This window comes from Procambarus clarkii, chromosome 66 (genome assembly GCF_040958095.1).
Source record: "Procambarus clarkii isolate CNS0578487 chromosome 66, FALCON_Pclarkii_2.0, whole genome shotgun sequence".
NCBI lineage: Eukaryota > Metazoa > Arthropoda > Malacostraca > Decapoda > Cambaridae > Procambarus > Procambarus clarkii.
The window spans coordinates 8554952-8566221 of NC_091215.1; the positions used below are offsets into that span (position 1 = coordinate 8554952).

The 11270-nt window shown below is 50.8% G+C and overlaps 1 long non-coding RNA gene across 1 annotated transcript; it reads left to right on the plus strand.

Annotated features, from left to right (window-relative positions):
* The first annotated feature begins 8102 nt into the window (after positions 1 to 8102).
* Positions 8103 to 10762, plus strand: LOC138355099 (uncharacterized). Its single transcript, XR_011223822.1, has 2 exons — positions 8103 to 10281; positions 10469 to 10762. It is a non-coding gene; the product is annotated as an uncharacterized lncRNA (long non-coding RNA).
* Positions 10763 to 11270: the final 508 nt, after the last annotated feature.

Sequence of the window (11270 nt, forward strand, 5' to 3'; positions counted from 1 at the left end):
GTTTCACCGGTCCTTCACCTCCATGATACTCTTGTGGCGGACCCGTTGCAGGTCGCTTCCGAACTGGGTTCCCACTTTTCTTCTGTTAGCTCTGGTCTTCATCTTCCCCAATCTTTCCTTCTTCGTAAACCTGTCCTTGAGTCTCGTCCTTTAGATTTCTGCACTCATCTTCAGCTTCCCTATAATGATCCCTTCTCTCTCTCTGAACTTCGTTCTGCCCTGGCCCTCTGCGGTTCTACGGCGGCGGGCTCCGATGGTATTCATTATGAGATGCTTCGCCATCTCCCTCCGAGCACGTCTCAGTATTTACTGAGTCTGTATAATCGGATCTGGGAGTCGTCGTCAGTCCCTGAGGACTGGCTCGATGCCGTTGTCCTCCCTGTTCGCAAACCAGGGTCTCTGGGTACTTCCCCTAAGGACTTTCGCCCTATTGCTCTCACAAGTTGTGTCTGCAAACTCTTTGAACGTATGGTTAACGTTCGTCTGATGTGGTTCCTGGAACACCATCACCTCCTCTCCCCTTCTCAATTTGGTTTCCGCAAGTGCCGCAGCACGACAGATGTCCTGGTGAACTTGGAGGTCTATATACGTACTGCTTTTGCTGCGAAGACCTCCGTTGTTGCCGTCCTTTTTGACCTCGAAAAGGCTTACGACACCACTTGGCGTTATCATATCCTATCTCAACTTCATTCTTTTGGCCTTCGTGGTCATCTCCCTCTCTTTCTCCGCAGCTTCCTCTCTCGTCGTTCCTTTCGGGTGCGCCTTGGTACCGCTCTCTCTCCCCCTTTTCAGCAATACGAAGGTGTGCCCCAGGGTAGTGTTCTGAGCACTACTCTTTTTCTGGTTGCCCTCAATGGTCTTCTTTCCTCTCTTCCTTCTGGTGTCTTCTCCGCTCTCTATGTCGATGATCTTACCCTTTGTTGTCAGGGTGATGATTCGCCTCTCCTTCAACGCCGGCTTCAACTTGCGATTGATGCCGTGTCGTCTTGGGCCACAGGTCATGGCTTCAAGTTCTCTACTTCTAAGACTTGTGCCATGACTTTTACGCGGAAACGGGTTGTTCTTCGTCCCTCTTTGTCACTTTATGGTCATCCCCTTGAATACAAAGATTCCGCGAAGCTTTTGGGGTTATTCCTTGACACTCGTTTGTCTTGGTCTCCCCATATCTCTTACCTCCGTGTTGAGTGCTCTAAGTCCCTTACCCTCCTTCGGGTCTTGTCCCATACTTCTTGGGGGGCAGATAGGCGCACTCTCCTTGCTTTACATTCCTCTCTCGTCCTGTCTAAGCTCGATTATGGTTGCCCTGCTTACTCGTCTGCTTCTCCTTCTACTCTTCGCCGTCTTGATGCTTTGCACCATACTGGGTTGCGCCTCAGTTCTGGTGCCTTTCGTTCGACTCCCGTCCTTAGCTTGTATGTTGACACTGGCTTCCTGTCTCTCCAGGACCGCCGTGATCGCTACTGTCTTCGGTATCTTGCGCGGTCCTTGCAACATCCTTCCTCTCGTCTCTGTCGTGCTTTAACTTTTACCCCTCCTGCGGTTCCTGTTCCTCTTCACCACCTCCCTCTTTCTGTCCGGTTATCTCGCCTGCAGGATTCTCTTTCCGTTCGTATTTCTGATGTTTCTCCTCGTGTTGTTCCTTCTTTGCCCCCGTGGAGGGTCCCTCTTCCGCGGTTTTGTACATCCTTGACTCGCATCACTAAAGCTTTTACCCCTCCTACAGTTCTAAAACGCCTTTTCCTCGAGCACTTTTCTTCTCACTCCCGCTCCGTTTCTGTCTTCACCGATGGGTCTAAGTCAGCGGACGGTGTTGGCTACTGTTGTTTTTCCTGATCGCACTTATATGTGTCGCTTGCCTCCGGAGACTAGCATCTTTACAGCGGAACTTTATGCTATTCTCTATGCTCTTCGTCTCCTGCTTTCTCGTTGTCAGTCTTCCTTTGTGGTTGTTGTTGACTCTCGTAGTGCCCTCATGGCTCTCGGGTGCTTTAATCCAGTTCATCCGGTAGTTGTCGAGATCCAGCATTGGCTGTTTCTCGTTCACAGTAAATTTAAGTCGGTTGAGTTTTGTTGGGTTCCCAGCCATATTGGCGTGTCTTTAAATGAGCGTGCGGATGCTGCCGCTAAGGAAGCTGTCCGCTCTTGTCCCATCTCTCGTAAAGGCATTCCGTATTCCGACTTTTACCCGGTTATCCATTCCTCAGTCCTTACCCGTTGGCAGGCTTCTTGGTTGTCTGTTACTGGTAACAAGCTACGTACTCTTAAATGTTGTGTTTCCTCGTGGCCGTCCTCCTTCCACCGTAACCGGCGGTGGGAAACAGCTCTAGCGAGGTTGCGTATTGGCCATACTCGCTTAACCCATGGTCACTTGATGGAGCGCCGCCCTGCTCCTTATTGTCCTAGTTGCATTGTCCCTCTTACGGTCGTGCATGTCCTTCTTGAATGTCCTGACTTCCAGGACGAGCGTGTGTCTTGCTTTCCGACCGCCCCTCGCGGTCACCTGTCCCTCGATAGAATTCTTGGTGACTCGGATACTTTTGATATCGTTCGCCTTATGCGTTTTTGTTCTCGTATTGGCATCCTTGGTGATATTTAGCGCCCTCTGATTATTTTGCGTATTTGATGGTGCTACATAGCCTTCCCGGTTTGGTGCCTTCTTTTGATAATTACTTACTTACTTACTTGCCTGTGCCCCCTCTTTGGGTGGTGTACGTGCTGAAGGGCACCATGTAGGGGCCTTGTGAGCCATCGGACCACCCGCTGGAAGGGTCGCCTGTGAGAGGCCGCCCTGAGTGGATAGTTGGGTGTCCAGGCTAGGGCGATACGGGGACTGGGGTCTTAGCACCAGTGTGGGAGAATGAACGTAGTAGTAGGACTCCCCTGTTGAAAAGGGGGAGCACCGCTGGGGACGACACACCCTTCCTGCACTGGCCCGCGCTCGGCCTCCCTGGCTGCCCTGGTAGGTGGTATCCCTTGGTTCCGGGTCCCATCCCTTATATGTTGGTTTGCTGTATGGATGACGACTTGACTACTCCTAACCAGGCTCATGGGGTTGGCGACCAGGCCCCTGAGTCGGACCGTCCTGGAAGACTGGGATCTGTAGCTTCCGCTACAGGGCCCGGTTTAGGCCCAAACCGGACTCTTCCTGTCTGCTCCCCTCCCTCCTCTGTGGTTGGGTCGAGCCTCAAGCCTGCTGTGGTGACCGTCTTGTCCCTTTGCACGGCCCCATCTCTTCTTGTGACTACTGCACCTTTCGACCCGTCTCTCTCTACGGGTTCTCATCGCCGTCCCCGCCACGGCCACTCTCGTATGCTCCCTTCCCATCCTACTTCGTTCCATGCTTTGTTTGGTCCTGCTACATGGACTAAGTACTTTGACCTCCAACCTTTGGATTCAACTCCTCCTGACGATTTTTCCCTTCATAGGCATCTTGTCGATTCCGTGGATGCCTCTGTCACCTTCAACCCCACTCGTCTTGGTACCCGTGTCGTTGCTGCTCCTTCTCAGGATGCGGCCACACGCTTGGCCGCCTTGTCCTGCCTTGGCGAAACCCCTGTTCGGGTCTCAAAGAACGCTCGGTTGAATGCCAGTGTTGGCACTGTTCTCCTCACGCACCATGTTGCGACTGGTGTTAGGGATCTCAAGGACTGCCACAAGGATATCAAACATATCCTCGAGGCCCAGGGTCATTCTGTCCGCCAGGTGGATACATTTACTTGTCCCCCTCGTGGTCATCGCCGTCTGCCCCTTCGGGATGTGAAGGTTACCTTTGATGGTAGAACCCTTCCATCCTCTGTCATTCTTGCTGGTGCCAGGTGCTCCATTCAGGAGTATATTCCATCTCCTCGGCTCTGCAGTAAGTGCTGGAAGTTTGAGCATGGTACCCTCAAATGCTCTAGTACTGTCTCTCTCTGTCCCCTGTGTGGAAGCGAGGGTCACTCTAAGTTGGAGTGCACTTCTCCCCAGGCCCCCTGCCTCAATTGCGGTGAGGCCCACCCTACCTTCTCCTGTGCGTGTATTCGTTACAAACTTGAGGCGGCTGTCCTCAACTTCAAGCACCGGGACCGTTTGTCTTTTCCTGAGGCTCGGCGCCAAGTTCATCGTCTCCCCTTTTTCGCTGGTGTCTCCTATGCTCGCGTGGTGCGCTCTTCCTCTCCTCGTCCTTCCCGCCTTCCTCAGTCTCACAACCGTTTCCAAGCCTTAGACCCGGACACGCCCACCACCACCTCCCCTGTTTCCCTCCGTTCTGTTCCGAAGGGTCCCCCTCCTGGTTCTCTGTCTAGGGCTCCCCTTCTTTCTACCCAGTCTGTCACGTCTCCTGTGTCTTCTATTTCCTCTCCTTCTAGTCCTCCTTCCCGTCCTTCTCCTCCGTCTCTTGGCTCTCCACGCCGCCTGACTGTGCGGGCCGACGTCCATCGCTCTCCTGATGGTTGTGTTGTTCGCTCTTGTTCTCCTATCGAGACATTGGAGTCTGTTGCCCAGTACATTGCTGTTGGGACGTCTGTATCTTTGAGTCAGAAGCGGAAACCTGGCTCCTCTCCTTCCTCCTCCCCTGTCGGTAAGAAAGCTTCGCTTTATTCTTCACCCCCTATCTCTGATTCTATCGTTCCTTTCCCTCCTGCTTCAGTGGTGGTACCCCCCTGTTCCTACTGTTGGGGTTTCTTTAGCCCCCGGTTCCATCTCGGTTACTGCCCTTGCTGAGGTGCGCTCCCCTCTTTCTGCCCCTCCTCCTCCCATCCCTTCTCCTCCAGGCCCTGCTCGTCCACCGCTGGTTCGTCCTCCCACTTCTTTCCCTCATTCTTTACTCAGTTTACCCATGCCCCCTAACTCTGACTTCGCTGACCCTGATCCTGACTCTGTGCTTTTTTAGCGTGCTGTGTTCCTTTTTCACCTTTGTTTCTTCTTTGCTCTCTGTTGCTCTCCTCTCTCTCTTTGCTGATGTCTTTTCTTCAATGGAACACCCGTGGATTTTACGCCAATTTCCTTGACCTCCAACTTTTCATTTCACAGTTTTCGCCCCTTTGTGTCTGTCTCCAGGAGCGGATGCTTGGTGCTCGTCCTGGTCGCTTCCGTGGCTATTCTTTTCTCTCACCTTCCCCAGCTGTTGCTGGGGTCCATAATTCTTCTGCTCTCTTGATTCGCTCTGATGTTCCCTTTGTCTCCTTACTTTTTTCCTCACCTGTCCACTGTTCTGCCGCCCGTGTCTATGTGCGTAGAGGGTACACGGTTTTGTTCCATTTATCTCCCCCACACTGTCCCACTTTCTCTTCCCGATCTTAAACACCACCTAGACTCCTTGCCAGAGCCTGTGCTCCTGCTGGGTGATTTCAATTGTCGTCATGCCCTTTGGGGTGATGTGCTGACAAACACCCGGGGTCACCTCCTTGAACCTTTCATCCTCTCTTCTTCCCTGTCCCTTCTTAATTCTGATGATCCCACTCATTTGGACTCGTGAACTCACTCCCTTTCTTGTCTCGATCTTTCTCTGTGCTCGTCATCCCTTTCCTTAGATTTCGGGTGGCGAGTCCTTGATGACCTCCATGGCAGTGACCATTTTCCTATCCTTGTCACTTTTTCTCTTTTCGCCCTCCTCTCTCCTTCCCTAGGTGGCGGTTTGTCGATGCTGACTGGCGCCTCTTTACTCTCTGTGCTACTATTTCCGACCTCTCCGTTCTACCTCTCCCTTGCGCCCTCCTTTTTTTTCATGACACTGTCTTTGACGCTGCCCTCCACTCTATTCTTCGCTCTTCCTCTCGGGGAACGTGGAAGTGCATTCCCTGGTGGAGTATGGACTGTGCTCGGGCTGTCCGCTTTAAGCGTGCAGCCTGGAAGAGACATCGCCGCCGGGAGGCGGTTGAGTCTTTTCTTTTTTTTCGGAAAGTGAGTGCGGTGGCCCATAGGACCATCCGTGTGGCTAAACGTGCTTGCTGGGCGTCTTATGTCTCCACCGTTACGTCCGAAACTCCTCTCCCACTAGTCTGGAAGCGTATCCGCAAGATTGCGGGTAAGTTCGTTCCCGATGTCTCACCGGTACTTCGCCTCCATGGTGCTCTTGTGGCGGACCCGTTGCAGGTTGCGACCGAACTGGGTTCCTATTTCTCTTCTGTTAGTTCTGGTTCTCATCTCCCCCAATCCTTCCTTCTTCGTAAGCCTCTCCTTGAATCTCGTCCTTTAAATTTCTGTACTTATCTTCACCTTCCCTATAATGATCCCTTCTCTCTCTCTGAACTTCAATTTGCCCTAGCCCTTTGTGGTTCTATGGCAGCGGGCCCCGATGGCATTCATTATGAAATGCTTCGTCATCTCCCTCCATGCACGTCTCAGTATTTACTGAGTCTGTACAATCGGGTCTGGGAGTCGTCGTCAGTCCCTGAAGACTGGCTCGATGCTGTTGTCCTCCCTGTTCGAAAACCAGGGTCTCTTGGGTCATTCCTCAAGGACTTCCGCCCTATTGCCCTCACGAGTTGTGTCTGCAAGCTCTTTGAACGTATGGTTAACATTCGTTTGATGTGGTTCTTAGAACACTATCACCACCTCTCCCCTTCTCAATTTGGTTTCCGCAAATGTCGCAGCACAACTGATGTCCTGGTGAACTTGGAGGTCTATATTCGTACTGCTTTTGCTGTGAAGACCTCCGTTGTTGCCATCCTTTTTGACCTGGAAAAGGCTTACGACACTAACTGGGGGTACCATATTCTGTCTCAACTTCATTCTTTTGGCCTTCGTGGGAACCCCCCTCTCTTCCTCCAGAGCTTCCTCTCTCGTCGTTCCTTTCGTGTGCGGCTTGGTACTTCTCTCTCTGCCCCTTTACAGCAGTATGAGGGTGTACCCCAGGGTAGTGTTCTGAGCACAACTCTTTTTCTAGTGGCCCCTCAACGGTCTTCTTTCCTCTCTTCCTTCTGGCGTCTTCTCTGCTCTCTATGTTGATGATCTTACCCTTTGCGGTCGGGGTGATGATTCACCTCTCCTTCAACGGCGGCTTCAACTTGCGATTGATACCGTGTCATCTTGGGTCACCGATCATGGCTTCAAGTTCTCTGCATCTAAGACTTGTGCTATGACTTTTACTCGGAAGCATGTCGTTCTTCGTCTCTCTTTGTCGTTTTATGGTCATCCCATTGTGTACAGGGGATTCCGCAAAGCTTTTGGGGTTAGTCTTTGACACTCGTTTGTCTTGGTCAGCCCATATCTCTTACCTCCGAGTTGAATGTTCTAAGGCCCTTAACCTCCTTTAGGTTTTGTCCCATACTTCTTGGGGAGCGGATAGGCGCACGCTCCTCTATTTGCACTCCTCTCTCGTCCTGTCTAAACTAGTTTATGGTCGCCCTGCTTACTCTGCTGCTTCTCCTCCTACTCTTCGCCGTTTTGATGCTTTGCACGATACTGGGTTGCATCTCAGCTCTGTTGCCTTTCGTTCGACTCCCGCCCTCAGTTTGTATGTTGACACTGACTTTCTCTCTCTTCAGGACCGCCGTGATTGCAACTGTCTTCGCTATCTTGCGCGGTCCTTCCAACAGCCTTCCTCTCGCCTCTGTCGTGCATGGACTTTTCCTCCTCCTGTGGTTCCTGTTCCTCTTCATCGTCTCCCACTTTCTGTCCGGTTATCTCACTTACAGGATTCTCTTTCTGTTCATATTTCTAATGTTTCTGTTCGTACTGTTCCTTCCTTACCTCCGTGGAGAGTCCTCCTTCCCAAGTTTTGTACGTCCTTGACTTGTCTTCCTAAAGCCTTTACCCCTCCTACAATTCAGAAAAGCCTCTTCCTTGAGCACTTTCCTTCGCACTCCCACTCTATTTCCATCTTCACCAATGGGTCTTAAGTCTGCGGATGGTGTGGGCTACTCTGTTGTTTTTCCTGACTGTACTTATATGTGTCGCCTCCATTCGGAGGCTAGCGTCTTTACGGCAGAACTTTATGCTATTCTCTCTGCTCTTCGTCTCTTGCTTTCTCATTCTCATTCCTCCTTTGTGGTTGTAGTTGACTCTCCTAGTGCCCTCATGGCTCTAGGGTCCTTTAATCCTGCCCATCCGGTGGTCATCGAGATTCAACATTGGCTGTTTCTTATTTCTAGTAAATTTAAATCAGTAGAGTTTTGCTGGGTTCCCAGCCATATTGGTGTTTCTTTCAATGAGCGTGCAGATGCTGCTGCTAAGGAAGCTATCCGTTCTTGTCCCATCTCCCGTAAAGGTATTCCTTATTCCGACTTTTATCCTGTTATTCATTCCTCCATTCTTGCCCGTTGGCGGGGTTATTGGTCCTCTGTGGTTGGTAACAAGCTGCTTGCTCTCAAACGTAGTGTGTCTCCGTGGCCTTCCTCCTACCAACGTAACCGGCGATGGGAAGCTACTTTGGCACGGCTGCGGGTTGGCCATACTCGTTTAACCAACGGTCACTTAATGGAGCACCGCCCTGCTCCTTATTGTCCGAATTGCGTTGTCCCTCTTACAGTTGTGCATATCCTTGTTGAATGTCCTGACTTCCAGGACGAGCGTGTGTCTTGCTTTCCGACCGTCCCTCGCGGTCACTTGTTCCTCGATAGAATTCTAGGTGAATCAGATGCTTTTGATATCGTTCGCCTTATGCGTTTTTGTTCTCGTATTGTTATTTTTGGTGATATTTAGCTCCCTCTGATTATTTCGCACTTTGATGGTGCTACAAAGCCTCCCAGGTTTGGTGCCTTCTTTTGATAATTACCTTACCTTACTACACATATGGTACTCGTTACAGCCAGTACTACAGATGAGAGGTTACAGCCAGTACTACACATATGAGGCAGATTACAACCAGTACCGCACACGTGAGAGAGGATACACATGAGACAGGTTACAGTCAGAACTACACACATAGGACCGGTTACAGCCAGTACTATTCACATGAGACAGGTTATAGCCAGTACTACACATATGAGACAGATTACGGTCAGTACTACACACACATGATACAGGTTACGTCTTGTACTTTACCAATTTGACAGGTTACAGACAATACTACACACATGAGACAGGTTACAGCCAGTACTACACTCAAAGGATAGGTTACAGATAGCACTACACACACGTAACAGATTACAGCCAGTACTACACACTTGAGACAGGTTACAGCCAGCACTACACAGACGCGACAGGGTACAGCCAGAAATACACATGTGAGACAGGTTAAAGCCAGTCATACACACTTGGAGCAGGTTTCCACTAGTACTACACACATGGGAAAGGTTACAGCCAGTATTACACACATGAGAAAGATTAAAGCCAGTGCTACACTCATGAGACAGTTTACAGTCATTACTACACACATGAGACCGGTTACAGCAGGTTCTACACACATGAAACAGGTTGCAGCCAGTGCTACAGACACTTGACAGGTGTAACGGTGTCCACCCCTATATTTCTTCCTTCCCAGCTTAGAAGAGTCATATCTCCATAGCCGTAAGTATTCTCTGATGTTCAGGGAACATTTTCATGTGTGGGAAAGCGTGGAGCGTGATTAAGCTGGCTGTAAAATGACCAGCTAAGTTTGATAATGCAGGGGGCTTACGCCTTTTGGGGGGCACAAGACGCTGCCGAGCCATCCTGTTTCCCGCCAAGTCGTCGTGACGCTTTCCGGTACCTGATTGGCCAGGTGAGGTCACGTGCCGGAAGTGACAAATGACGAGAGCCCTCGGGCGGTGTGACGTCATGAGGCGGAGGGCTCCCGGGGCGGCTAGCGCCTGAGCGGGAAGAGTACGTCACGAGCCGTCATAAAGGGAAGACGCGCTCGGTAGAGCTCCGGATCTAGAGAGCCCTTACCAGTAGATTTATGCCTCGCTTCGATTCTTCAGACAGTCTGAGAAGCCATCCAGCTTCCGTGGAGTGCCCAGAAGGAAGGACGGGACGAATTAGAGAGCCAAGAGCTCTATCAAGAGTCTGCAGCAGAGGGAACGTTGGGTTGATGACGTCTGGGACGCCCAGAGGACCAGTATTCCACATCAAGCGAAAAGCTACGGCCGGGCCAATTCTACTGGCAGTGTGGCGAGGGGAAGCTGTGCTGGACTGTCGGGTGTCGACAGTGCCAGTGAGAGTGAGGACGACGACGGAGGTACCTGTCTCCAGTACCCCGGAGAAAAGGAGCAGGAAGGCATTACCTATTGAGTGTTATTACGGTGAAGATGTGTTACCACGAGGACGACGGAGGAACCTGTGTGTGGGGGAACTGTTCATCAGGAGACCAGAAGCCAGGACCAGGAACCTCAACATCCCTCAACAGAGGATGAGTCAGCTTCGTGGTTGGAGTGAAATAAGGTAGATAATTGTCCCTCCCTTTACCCCTTTTGATCAAGGTGAGCTAGAGTATTTTATATGTTGTGAACATTTCAACTCATCATTTTATTGTCTTAAGTGACAGAATATTTGGCTAGGAGCCAAGAGCTCATTAAGGCATGAGTTGGTGTGTGTGAGCATTAAGGCAGGGATGTTTGTGATCTTGGAGGTGGTAGCTGGTGTGCAAAGAGCCAGCAACAAACTCTGAAGCGCCCAGCTGATTGCATCGCTAGAGGCGTGGGAAAGTCACAACGTTCTGACAGTTAGAGGTATCAGCTGATCGTGTTGCCAGAGGCGCGAGGTTGTGCCCGCCGCCTGACGAGTGGACCCAGTCAGCTGACCATGTTGCCAGATGCCGTGCCGCGAGGAGTGTTGCCGCCAGCGGATGATATCCACCTCTTGACATTTCTTTACACAATTATATGTGTATATATTCTTTTTCTTCAGTAAACTTTTAAACTAACTGATGAGTTTAAGTGAGCCTCCATTCTCTAGGGGTTATATATATATTTATGAGACCATTAATGACACCTTGTACTGCACATGATATTGCATCCTTGATTAAGATAACCATTAAGACCACTGACGTGTTGCTGGGACATGAGCATAAACACCCAGCTGGCGACCTGAGTAGACTAAATATCCAAGAGAGCGTTCCAGCGTCAGGACGAGCAGGTTTAGGCGAGTTATAGGAAGCTTGACCCTCCCTACTCGCTAAGGGTGTATAAGACCAGCCATTAGTTGACTGAGGGAGCCCAAGGGTGAGCAGTGGCGCCTGGTACTGAAGGGCTAAGACCCGTGGGACGACCCCAACCACAGGTTGGAAGGGGGTGAACCCTGACACAGGTTACAACCAGTATTACACTCACGAGACCGGTTACAGCAAATATTACACATGGGACAGGTTACTGTTATTAATACACATGTACGACAAATTACAGCCAGTACTACACATGGGATAGGTTTCTGTT